At 43.8% G+C, this 11,260-nt stretch overlaps 1 non-coding gene across 1 annotated transcript; it reads right to left on the reverse strand.

The window, feature by feature from the left end:
- Nucleotides 1–9,743: 9,743 nt before the first annotated feature.
- TRNAW-CCA lies at nucleotides 9,744–9,816 on the reverse strand. Its single transcript has one exon. It is a non-coding gene; the product is annotated as a tRNA-Trp (tRNA).
- Nucleotides 9,817–11,260: the final 1,444 nt, after the last annotated feature.

Raw genomic sequence — 11,260 nt, forward strand, 5'->3', positions numbered from 1 at the left:
GTTTCAGAATTCCTGGCCTTGCCCCTGGTGATTCTGATTCAGCCAAATCTAGGGTAGAGCCCAGGAGTCTGTTTTTTTTAAGCTGCCAAAGCGATTCTGCTGTGCATCCCCCAGTTGAGAACCACTGACCCCGATAGTTGGGCTTTCCTCAGAAGGGCTACTGATTATCCACAAGGAGGAGGGGAAACGGGGAGAAGGGGGAGGAGAAGGGGGAGGGGGAGAAAGAGGAGGAAGAGGAGTTGTTGACAGATACTTATTGAGCCCCAAGCACTAACTTAGATTGGGATGGTGTTGAGAGAGAAATAAAAGAGGTTCAACTTACTGGTTTAAAAGTTTAGACCAGGGAACCAACTCTGACTAAAAATGCAACAGACTTCAAGTCTGAGACCTAGCTCATGTTTTTGATTTTTTTTTGTTTTTTTTTTTGCTGTACGCGGGCCTCTCACTGTTGTGGCCTCTCCCCTTGCGGAGCACAGGCTCCGGACGCGCAGGCCCAGCGGCCATGTCTCACGGGCCCAGCCACTTCGCGGCATGTGGGATCTTCCCGGACCGGGGCACGAACCCGTGTCCCCTGCATCGGCAGGCGGACCCTCAACCACTGCGCCACCAGGGAAGCCCCTAGCTCATGTTTTAACTCCTTCTCCCCCCCAGACAAATATAATTGGGAGATACCAGGTTCTGGTGGGACTGAAGGAAGTGGTGAGAATCAGTCCCTCTGCCTAGAACGGGAGGCTGACCTCCATGGGCCCTGTAGGTGCCCATCTTTCTCTGTATTCTGGATCCACTGCCTTGAAGCTGGCTTTCACTTAATACTGCAGATCATTTTCATCGTTGGTGGGTCTACTAGTGAACAAGAGAAAGACTAAAATGAAAGATCATGCCAATAAGTTAAAATGTTCTGTGACATTCAGCTCATGGGATGAATCCCTTATTTGGCATATAAAGAAAGCCATATTCCACTTAAATTATAATGTCTAACAAGTAACAAGATATCAGTTTGAAAGGTTACTCTTTATGCTTGAATATGATAAATTTCTCATTATCCACAGAGGTGAGTCAATAGATATTAAACAAGATTCAAATTGGAGGGCTTCCCTGGTGGCGCAGTGGTTGAGAGTCCGCCTGCCGATGCAGGGGACACGGGTTCGTGCCCCGGTCCGGGAAGATCCCACATGCCGCGGAGCGGCTGGGCCCGTGAGCCATGGCCGCTGAGCCTGCGCGTCCGGAGCCTGTGCTCCGCAACGGGAGAGGCCACAACAGTGAGAGGCCCGCGTACCGCAAAAAAAAAAAAAAAAAAGATTCAAATTGGAGGGAAAAGCATAAAGGAAGGACGTAAGTTTGATTCATTTAAAACATAGCATATTTGGGGAATTCCCTGGCTGTCCAGTGGTTAGGACTCAGCACTTTCACTGCCAGGTCCCGGGTTCAATCTCTGGTCAGGGAACTAAGATCCTGCAAGCCATGCAGCCAAAAAAAATATCTATATCTATATTTATTTATTTATTTATCGTAGACTAGAAAGATAATATAAACAAAGTTAAGTTAAAAGCAACAGGTTAGGGCTTCCCTGGTGGCGCAGTGGTTAAGAATCTGCCTGCCAATGCGGGAGACACGGGTTTTGAGCCCTGGTCTGGGAAGATCCCACATGCCGCGGAGCAACTGAGCCTGCGCTCTAGAGCCCACGAGCCACAACTACTGAGCCCGCATACCACAACTACCAAAGCCCATGCGCCTAGAGCCCGTGCTCCACAGCAAGAGAAGCCGCTGCAATGAGAAGCCCGTGCACCACAACAAACAGTAGCCCCCGCTTGCCACAACTAGAGAAAGCCCACACCCAGCAAATGAAGACCCAACGTGGCCAAAAAAATTTTTTTAACAAATTAAATAAAATTAATTTAATATATATATATGTATAATTTTTTTAAAGCAACAGGTTAGGAGAAATAATGGTCACCTATTTAACAATTTTTTTTCCAAACTAAATAAAAATCTCCCACAAATCAATAAGAAAAACAAGTAACTAAGTAGGAAAAGGGACAAAAAAATAGGAACAAGTAATTTACAAATAAGTTTCCATGTGGCCAAGAAACAAAAACAGGATCAATTATAGTAGTAACCAATGAAATACAAATTAGAGCAGCAGTAATATACAGGTTCTCTTGTATATTATTTGTGGAAGTATAAATCAGTCAGATTGGAGGTCAATTTGACTGTATCTATTGAAATTTTTTTTTTTTGGTACGAGGGCCTCTCACCGTTGTGGCCTCTCCCGTTGCGGAGCAACAGGCTCCGGACGCGCAGGCTCAGCGGCCATGGCTCACGGGCTCAGCTGCTCCGCGGCATGTGGGATCTTCCCGGACCGGGGCACAAACCCGCGTCCGCTGCATCGGCAGGCGGACTCTCAACCACTGCGCCACCAGGGAAGCCCTATTGAAATTTTAAATGCCTGGACCCTTTGACTGAAAGCTCCACTTCTAGGTACCTAATCTGAAGAACCAATAGCCTGTACACCCAAAGAGCCATTTACAAAGATGCTCTTTCATTCATCCATTTATTCAGTGAATATTTATTGAGTGCCTACTGTGTACCAGACACAGTTTTAGGCACAGCAAGAACAGAGCAGGAAATGTTTTTCTTTAAAGAAGTTCTAGTGGGAGCAGACGGAACAGTAAACAAATGAACAATCTAACAAATGACTAAATAGGATAAAGTCAGGCAGTAATAAATGCTATGAAAATGTTTAATGCAGCATAATAATGAAGAAAATTTGGAACCCATTTAAATGCCCCTAAATAGGAAATCATTTTAAATATATAAATAGAAATATGTGTGTGTGTATATATATATATACACACACACATACTATGGACTATTATATAGCATTTAAATAGGATGACATAGGTCTGTGTGTACTGACGTGGTAGGTTCTCCAAGACATAAATTTGCTAAGTAAAAACAGAACCAAAAAACCCACAAAACACAAAACCTTGCAATTCAGTATGTGGAATTTAATCCCATTTCTGTAAAAAAGAAAAGTACCAAATTATATAGATGTACGTGTATATATGGAAATGAAAAGGTTTAGAAGATAATGTGGTCAATTCTAGGCAGGGGATTAGGATTTGAAGGGAGAGTCAGAGAGAGTTTTTGCTTTTTCTATATGGTTTGAATTTCTTTTACGATGAGAATGTTTTTATAAATGCCTCACGTATTAAAAGGAACAAAATAACTGTTACAGAACATAGAAGATGGAAGCTTCCCAATTCAATTTATAGAACTAGCATAACCCTGATATTAAAACCTGACAATGTTAGCACAAATAAAGAGGACTGGAGATCAGTGTCACTTATGAATATGGATGGAAAATTCCTATGTAGAACATTAGCAAATAGAATCCAGCGGTATATAAAAAAACCATGGCTCAGCAGGGTTTCTTCCAGAATCACAAGGATGGATGAATATCAGAAAGTCTATAATATAATTCATCAAGACAGTCAGTACTGCCCTTGGACCTGGGCAGCAGGGCCACCTACCTTGGCCCCCCTCCAGCCCTGCTGAGGGGTAAATCCTTTACCCAAAGGGTAAAGGATTCCTCTGGGCCAGGGAGACTTGGCCTGTGTTCCTCCTTCCTAATAGACCACACTGTCAGTACCAGGACTCCAAAACTGCCTGCCCACATGGCCCCAAGTCCATTTCCAGGGCCTACACTGACCTCTCCCCTGGTTCCAGCCCATCAAGGGTGGATCTTGCCACCAGAATAGGACACACCCCAAGGCCTCAGGGACGATGGCCAAGGTGAGGCTGTTTGTGTGGTAGGGTAGAGCTTGGATTCTTGGGCAGGGGTGTCCATAGGTGTGCCTATGAGGTTCCGGGTATGGGATGGAGCTGGGGGTGGGAAGAAAAGCATGGTGGGCTGCAGCCCGGGGTTAGGGATGGGCAGCCTGTCTCTAAACTTCCCTATTCTAGCACGATATTCCAAGGAGTGCGAGTATTCTAAATTCAAACCTGGCCTGCCAGGTTGTTACGAAGGTAAATGTCAAGGTAGGAAAGAAGAACGTATTTTATTTAACAGTTTGACATTTTGGTTTGCAGTTTCTAAATATTTACAAATATAACAGGCCCCACGGTTGTTAAGGGCAACTCGGCAATAACAGAACCCAGGAGAAAGAAGCATGATACCAAACACAGAAAAGACATTGGAAAGATGAATGGAGACAAAGAAGAGACAGAGTGGTGGGAAGATGGAAATGGAGATGTTCTGAAACGCAGTCACTTGGTCCTTAATATGTGCCTCCTCTGCTAGGTGGTATAAGGAGTGGAGAAGAGATCCCGTGGATTTTGAAACTTGGAGGGGATGAGAGTGGTGGCCGTAACTGAAAAGTTGGGAATAATTTTCTGTCACTAAAGGTGGAGTTTTATATGTATCTTTAAGGCCAACTGTTTTGATCATTGTTTGTCCCAGGCCCCAGCAGTGAAAGCATTGGAGTCCTAACCATTGGATCCCCCAGGGAACTCCTGATTGCTTTTAAACAAACTGTGAAGTCAACACAACCTGAATGCTTGTGTTAATTGTAATGATTTCCTCATGCTGGTCCCAGTGTCTGCTGTGTCAGAGTGTATAAGAATGTGCCACTACTCCAGCTTTTTCTGTGGAGAGGTGGCTTTGTGGTTATTTTTTCAGGGAGGTTTGACTTCTGGAGACGAGAATCCTAGATAAAAAGCACAAGAGAAGACACTCCAGGTTTTCTAAATTTCTGTCTTTAACTTTGCCCCCTAGCCCAGAATGACTTTTGTCTTTTTAAAATAGCTTTGTTAAGGCATAATTTACATATCCTAAAATTCAACTCTTGTAAAGGTACAGTTAGACAAGTTCTAGTAAATTTATACGGTTGTACAACCATCACCAGAATCCAGTTTTAGAATATTTCCATCACCCCAGAGATTTCCTTTGTGCCTGTTTGCAGTCCATCCTTGCTTCCACCCCCAGCCCCAGGTAACCACTGACCTGCTTTCTGTCTCTATAGTTTTGTCTTTTCTGGAAATTGCGTATAGATACAATTATACAAAATTTAGTCTTTTGAAGTCTGGCTTCTTTGAGTTAGCCTAATATTTTTGAGATTCATCCCTGTTTTAGAGTATATCCGTAAGTCACACTGATACTGTATTCTGACTACTCCCGGATAGTATTCCACTGCGTTGATACATCAGCCTTTGTTTATCCGTCCATCAGTTGATGGACGCATGGGTTGTTTCCAGTTTGGGGCTATTATGAAAAATGTTGCTGTGAACATTTGGTACGAGTCTTTGTGTGGACAAAGAATTTGTATGTTTTAATTTCTCTTGAGTATATTCCTAAGGATAGAATTGCTGAGTCCTATGGTAAGTTTATGTTAAAAATTTTAAGAATCAGCCAGACTGTTTTGTAAGGTGGCTGCTTTATGTAAACTCCCACCAGCAGGGACTGAGGGTTCCAGTTTCTTCACATCCTTGCCAGCACTTAGTATTGTCAGTCTATTTGACGATAGCCATTTTAGTGGGATATTTCATTCTTGTTTTAATTTGTATTTTCCTAATGTCTGATGATGTTGATTGAGCGAGGTTTCACGTGCTTATTTGCCAGCCAAGTATCTTCTTCGGGGAAGTGTCTATTTAAATCTTCTGCTCAGTTTTAAAACTGGGTTATTTATCTTCTTACTAAGAATGCTCTGGTAAAAACGTCAGTTGAGGGACTTCCCTGGTGGCGCAGTGGTTAAGAATCAGCCTGCCAGTGCAGGGGACACGGGTTCGAGCCCTGGTCCAGGAAGGTCCCACAGGACGCAGAGCAGCGAAGCCCGTGCGCCACAACTAACTGAGCCTGCGCTCTAGAGCCCGCGAGCCATAACTTGTGAAGCCCACCTGCCACAGCTACTGAAGCCCATGTGCCTAGAACCCGTGCTCTGCAGCAAGAGAAGCCACCACAATGAGAAGCCCACGCACCGCAACAAAGAGTAGCCCCCACTTGCCGCAACCAGAGAAAAGCCCGCGTGCAGCAACGCAGCCAAAAATAAATAAATAAATAAATTTATTTTAAAAAGTCAGGTGACTCAGATTACCTTCTTTGCTGAACACTTTTCAGTGATTACACATTTACCTCCCCCCCCCACCACTTCTTCTCCAGGTTAATTCCCACTCATCGTCCTCCCTCAGCTCACATGTCTCTTCTTTAAACTAGTCTCAGGAACCTCCAGTATGATACGCTTTGTCATTGCCTCCTGGATGTCTACTTCCTAGCACTTGCTACCATTGTAATTACATACTTAAATGTGTAACTTAAATCTTTGTCTCCCATGTCCTTCAACAGAGCGTGGGCGCCATCTTGTTGTCCCCCTGCATCCCCAGTGTTGAGCCAGTGCCAGGCACACAGTGGGCATCTCCAACACATTTGTTAAATAAGTAAGTAAACAAAAAAGGTCCTGCTTCCTTAAGGAGCGAGGTCTCTGAAAGGCCATGTTCATTCCAAGCCAGGGGCTGACAGCTGTGTGAACCCCCAAGGCACTCAGGAGGCCTTAGTGGAGCCCGATATGGTCAGGGCCACAGAGAGGAACTGTGCACTGAAAAAGTAACGGGCTGGGGGCAGGGGGCCGGGGGAGTTTGGGATTAATTTACACACACTCCTATACATAAAATAGATCACCAACAAGGACCTACTGTATAGCACAGGGAGCTATACTCAATGTTTTGTAATAATCTATAATGGAAGAGAATCGGAAAAAGAATACCACTACCACCGCCGCCCCCCACCAAAAACAAGTAACAGGCTGTGTCTGAGGAGGACTTGTAAAAGGCCAAGTGTAAAGAGCCTGTCCTATGGATGGGCCTCCACCTGGAGAGAATTTGTGCTCCCAGAATTCCTTCCTGGGGAACAATAATTTAGCTCTTCAATTGAGAGATGAGGAATGACAGTGGATGTGATAAGGAAAAAGCTCTGCTGTAGAAGAAGCTATGGGGAAAGGCCTCTGTGATTCCATGTTGAAAGGAGAAAGTCCCTCTTTCCGGGCCAGGTTGTTTTCTTTCTAAAGGGAACTTTATTTTATTTGTTTGTTTATTTATTTATTATTTTTGGGGGGGCTGCGTTGGGTCTTCGTTGCTGCGCGCGGGGTTTCTCTGGTTGCGGCGAACGGGGGCTACTCTGCATTGCGGTGTGTGGGCTTCTCATTGCCGTGGATTCTCTTGCTACAGAGCAGGGGCTGTAGGCACGCGGGCTTCAGTAGTTGTGGCTCATGGGCTCTAGAGCGCAGGCTCAGTAGTTGTGGCGCACAGGCTTATTAGTTGCTCCGCGGCATGTGGGATCTTCCCAGACCAGGGCTCAAACCCTTGTCTCCTGCACCGGCAGGCGGATTCTTAACCACTGCGCCACCAGGGAAGCCCCCAAGTTTGTGTATAAAACATTAACTGGAGACCAGTATTTCCAGGAGACACAACAGTTCCCCTCCCCCACCCCCATGGTGCCTGGCCTCTGCTTGAAATTTTGTCTCAGCCTTTTTCTCTTCCTCACAGTCCCCGTGTCTCTCTTTAGTTCTCTGTCTTTACTTAGAATGGAAATGTATTCACTGGTGATTGTATTTGTTTGAATAAACCACTGTTAATGAAGCTTTGGGTGCACTGAACATTTTGAAGTATCAGCCTCAAAGAAAATCTAAATGTCCCCAAATGAGGTTCTGACATATTATATGTTTCCCACGGGTGGGTGGCTTGGGTGGGTGAGCTATTTGAGCAAGAATCATTTTATTTCTGCAAAGCGGTGTGACTTCTGTTTTTCATTTTTACCTTTTGTAATTCCCTTTTTGGTTTTTTTAAAATTTTTTAAATTTTATTTTTCTTTTTATAATTTTATTTATTTATTTATTTTGGCTGCGTTGGGTCTTTGTTGCTGCGCTCAGGCTTCCTCTAGTTGCGGCGAGCGGGGGCTACTCTTCTTCACATTGCACAGGCTTCTCATTGTGGTGGCTTCTCTTGTTGAGGAGCACAGGCTCTAGACGTGCGGGCTTCAGTAGTTGTGGCACGCAGGCTCAGTAGTTGTGGCACATGGGCTTAGTTGCTCTGCGGCATGTGGGGTCTTCCCGGACCAGGGCTCGAGCCCGTGTGCCCTGCATTGGCAGGCAGATTCTTAACCACTGTGCCACCAGGGAAGTCCCTCTTTTTTGTTTTTTAATTGAAGTGTACTTGATTTACAATGTTGTGTTAATTATTGCTGTACAGCAGAGTGATTCAGTTATACATATATATGCATTCTTTTTTACATATTCTTTTCCATTATGGTTTATCACAGGATGTTGAATACTGTTCCCTGTGCTATACAGTAGGACCTTGTTGTTTATCCATTCTCTCTATAAAAGCTTACATCTGCTAACCCCAACCTCCCGTTCCACCCCTCCCCCAACCCCCTCCCCCGTAAAGCCGTATCACTTTTGATGAGAGGAGAAAGAGGACGAAGAATGCAAGTTGCCGTCCTGGTAAGGTGAGCCATGAGAACGGGGGCTCCGCACCCCCAGACTGGGCATCCCCAAGAGCTATGGGGCTGAGGGACAAGGTACCCAGAGCTGGGTCTGGAGCCCTGGCAAGGTTTCAAGATCCTCTAGCAAATTGTGATTCAGAGATCCCTGTATTGTAGAGTTCCTCTTAAGTTGTGGTCATTGGATTATTCATTCTTATATATACATTAGAAAGAAAATCTCTAAAGAATACATCAGGCTATATGGTTACCTGTTATTGGGGAGGGGTAGCCAGATGGGGGTCAGGGATTCGAGGCAAAATTTTTACTAGGTAATTTAAAACAATTTTTAAATTTTGAAACAATCTCAAATTTATGCAAAAGCTGCAAGTATGGTAAAAATACCTTCCGCTCCGCGGAACCTTTTGAGAGTCAGTTGCTGATAGGATGCCTGATCACCCCTGAGTACTTTAGTGTGGATTTCCTGCAAGAAGGACCTCCTCTGACATAACCACAATATAATCAACAAAATCATGAAATTAACATTGATACATTTCCACCATTCAGGTGTCCCAATAATGTCCTTTATAGAAACAAAAGGATCCAGTTCATAATCATGTGTTACCTTTAGTTGTCATGTCTCTTTCAGTCTCCTTCATTCTGGAATAGTTTCTTAGTATTTCCCCAGCCCTCATGATCATATAGATTATAGGCCAGTAATCTTTTCTTTTTAATTGAAGCATAATTGATTTACAACGTTGTGTTAGTTTCTGGTGTACAAAAAAGTGATTCAGTTATATATATATATATATATATATATATATATATATCCTTTTTCATTGTAGGTTATTACAAGATATTGAATATAGTTCCCCGTGCTATATACACTTGGACCTTGTTGTTTATTTTTTATATAGTAGTTTGCATTTGCTAATCCCAAACTCTTAATTTATCCCTCCACCCCCTCCTTCCCCTTTGGTAACCATAATTTTGTTTTCTATGTCTGAGAATATGGTTCTGTTTTGTAAATAGGGTCATTTGTGTCCTATTTTAGATTCCACATATAAGTGATACCATATGATGTTTGTCTTTCTCTGACTTACTTCGCTTAGTATGATAATCTCTGGGTCCATCTATGTTGCTGCAAATGGCATTATTTCATTCTTTTTTTTTAATATTTAGTTGTTTATTTGGTTGTATTGGGTGTTAGTTGCAGCAGGCAGGCTCCTTAGTTGTGGCATGTGAACTCTTATTTGCGGCACGTGGGATCTAGTTCCCTGACCAGGGGTCGAACCTGGGACCCCTGCATTTGGAGTGCAGAGTCTTATCCACTGTGCCACCAGGGAAGTCCCTTCATTCTTTTTTACGGCTGAGTAGTTCCATTGTGTGTATGTGCTTGTACATATATATATATACATATATGCCACATCTTCTTTATCCATTCATTTGTTGATGAACATTTAGGTTGCTTACATATCTTGGCTTTATTGTGAACAGTGCTGCCATGAACTTTGGAGTGCATGTATCTTTTCGAATTAGAGTTTTCTCTGGATAAATGCCCGGGAGTGGGACTGCTGAATCATATGGTAGCTCTATTTTTAGTTTTTTAAGGAACCTTCATATATTCTCCATAGTGGCTACATCAATTCACATTCCCACCAGCAGTGGAGGAGGGTTCCCTGTCGACTTTTTAATGATGCAGGCCTGTAATCTTATGGAATGTCTTTCAAGTTAGGTTTGTCTGAGGTTTCCTTCTTTCTTTTTTTTACTGGAGTACAATCGCTTTACAGCGCTGTGTCAGTTTATGCTGCACAGCGAAGTGAACCAGCCATATGCATACGCACATCCCCTCCCTCGTGGACCTCCCTCCCTGCTGTCTGACGTTTCTTTGATTAAATTCAGGTTATGAATCTCGGGCAGGAATATCACAGAAGTGATGTATAATCTTCTCATTGCTGTCTATCCGGTGGCACGTGATTTCGATTTGTCCCCTTCCTGATGACATTAACTTTGATCACTTTTTTAAGGTGGCGTCTGCCAGGATTCTCCACTGTAAAGTTACTCTTGTCCCCTTTGTAATGAATGAGGATTTTGTACTTTGAGACCATGTAAGTACTCTGTGCTGTCTCGAATTTTGAATTTACTCATTTTTTAATTATGGACTCATAATTTCCTAATTTATTACTATTTCCCTTCTTTACTTTTTTTTGGAACCATGTGAATGGATTAACTATTTTAAAAACTAACTTTTAAAAAGAAAGAACCTGAAGTCCAAAACCTCCGCTGATCGTTAGCCTTCACTGAATTCACCATTATCCTTTGGCCAAGCTTAGGGCATGTACCACCCAAGGTGCCGGGGGGTGTGTATGGTGGGGACAGAGGGGGTGTTATCAACCGCAGAGGAACTCAGGACTGAGTGGGGAGAGAGATTTCTCCACATGGAAATGGGTGGCTGTTACCAAAAGCAGGGAGAATGGAAACTAGGCGGCGAAGACACTAGTGGATACAAAAACAACAAAAAAGAAACTATGAAAAAAAAAAAAAAAAAAAAAAGAAACTATGACCAGAGGGCCTTGGGAGTCTTGTGCTGGGAAACAGGGGATGTGTTGGAGTGGAAATGGCTACCAGCAAGTAACGGAACGAGCCCCAGGGCCAGAGGGTGATGCCAGGGCCAGAGGCCCCTGCTCGCTGGCGTTCCAAGTTGGAAGCCAGGCCACTTTCCGTGGAGTCGGGACCCAAGTGGGGACGGTTGGCAGCATCTGGCTGAGGGAGCTATTCAGAGGCAGAGGA

The sequence above is a fragment of the Monodon monoceros genome, unplaced genomic scaffold, assembly GCF_005190385.1.
Source record: "Monodon monoceros isolate NGI ecotype Baffin Bay Population unplaced genomic scaffold, NGI_Narwhal_1 Super_Scaffold_9, whole genome shotgun sequence".
NCBI lineage: Eukaryota > Metazoa > Chordata > Mammalia > Artiodactyla > Monodontidae > Monodon > Monodon monoceros.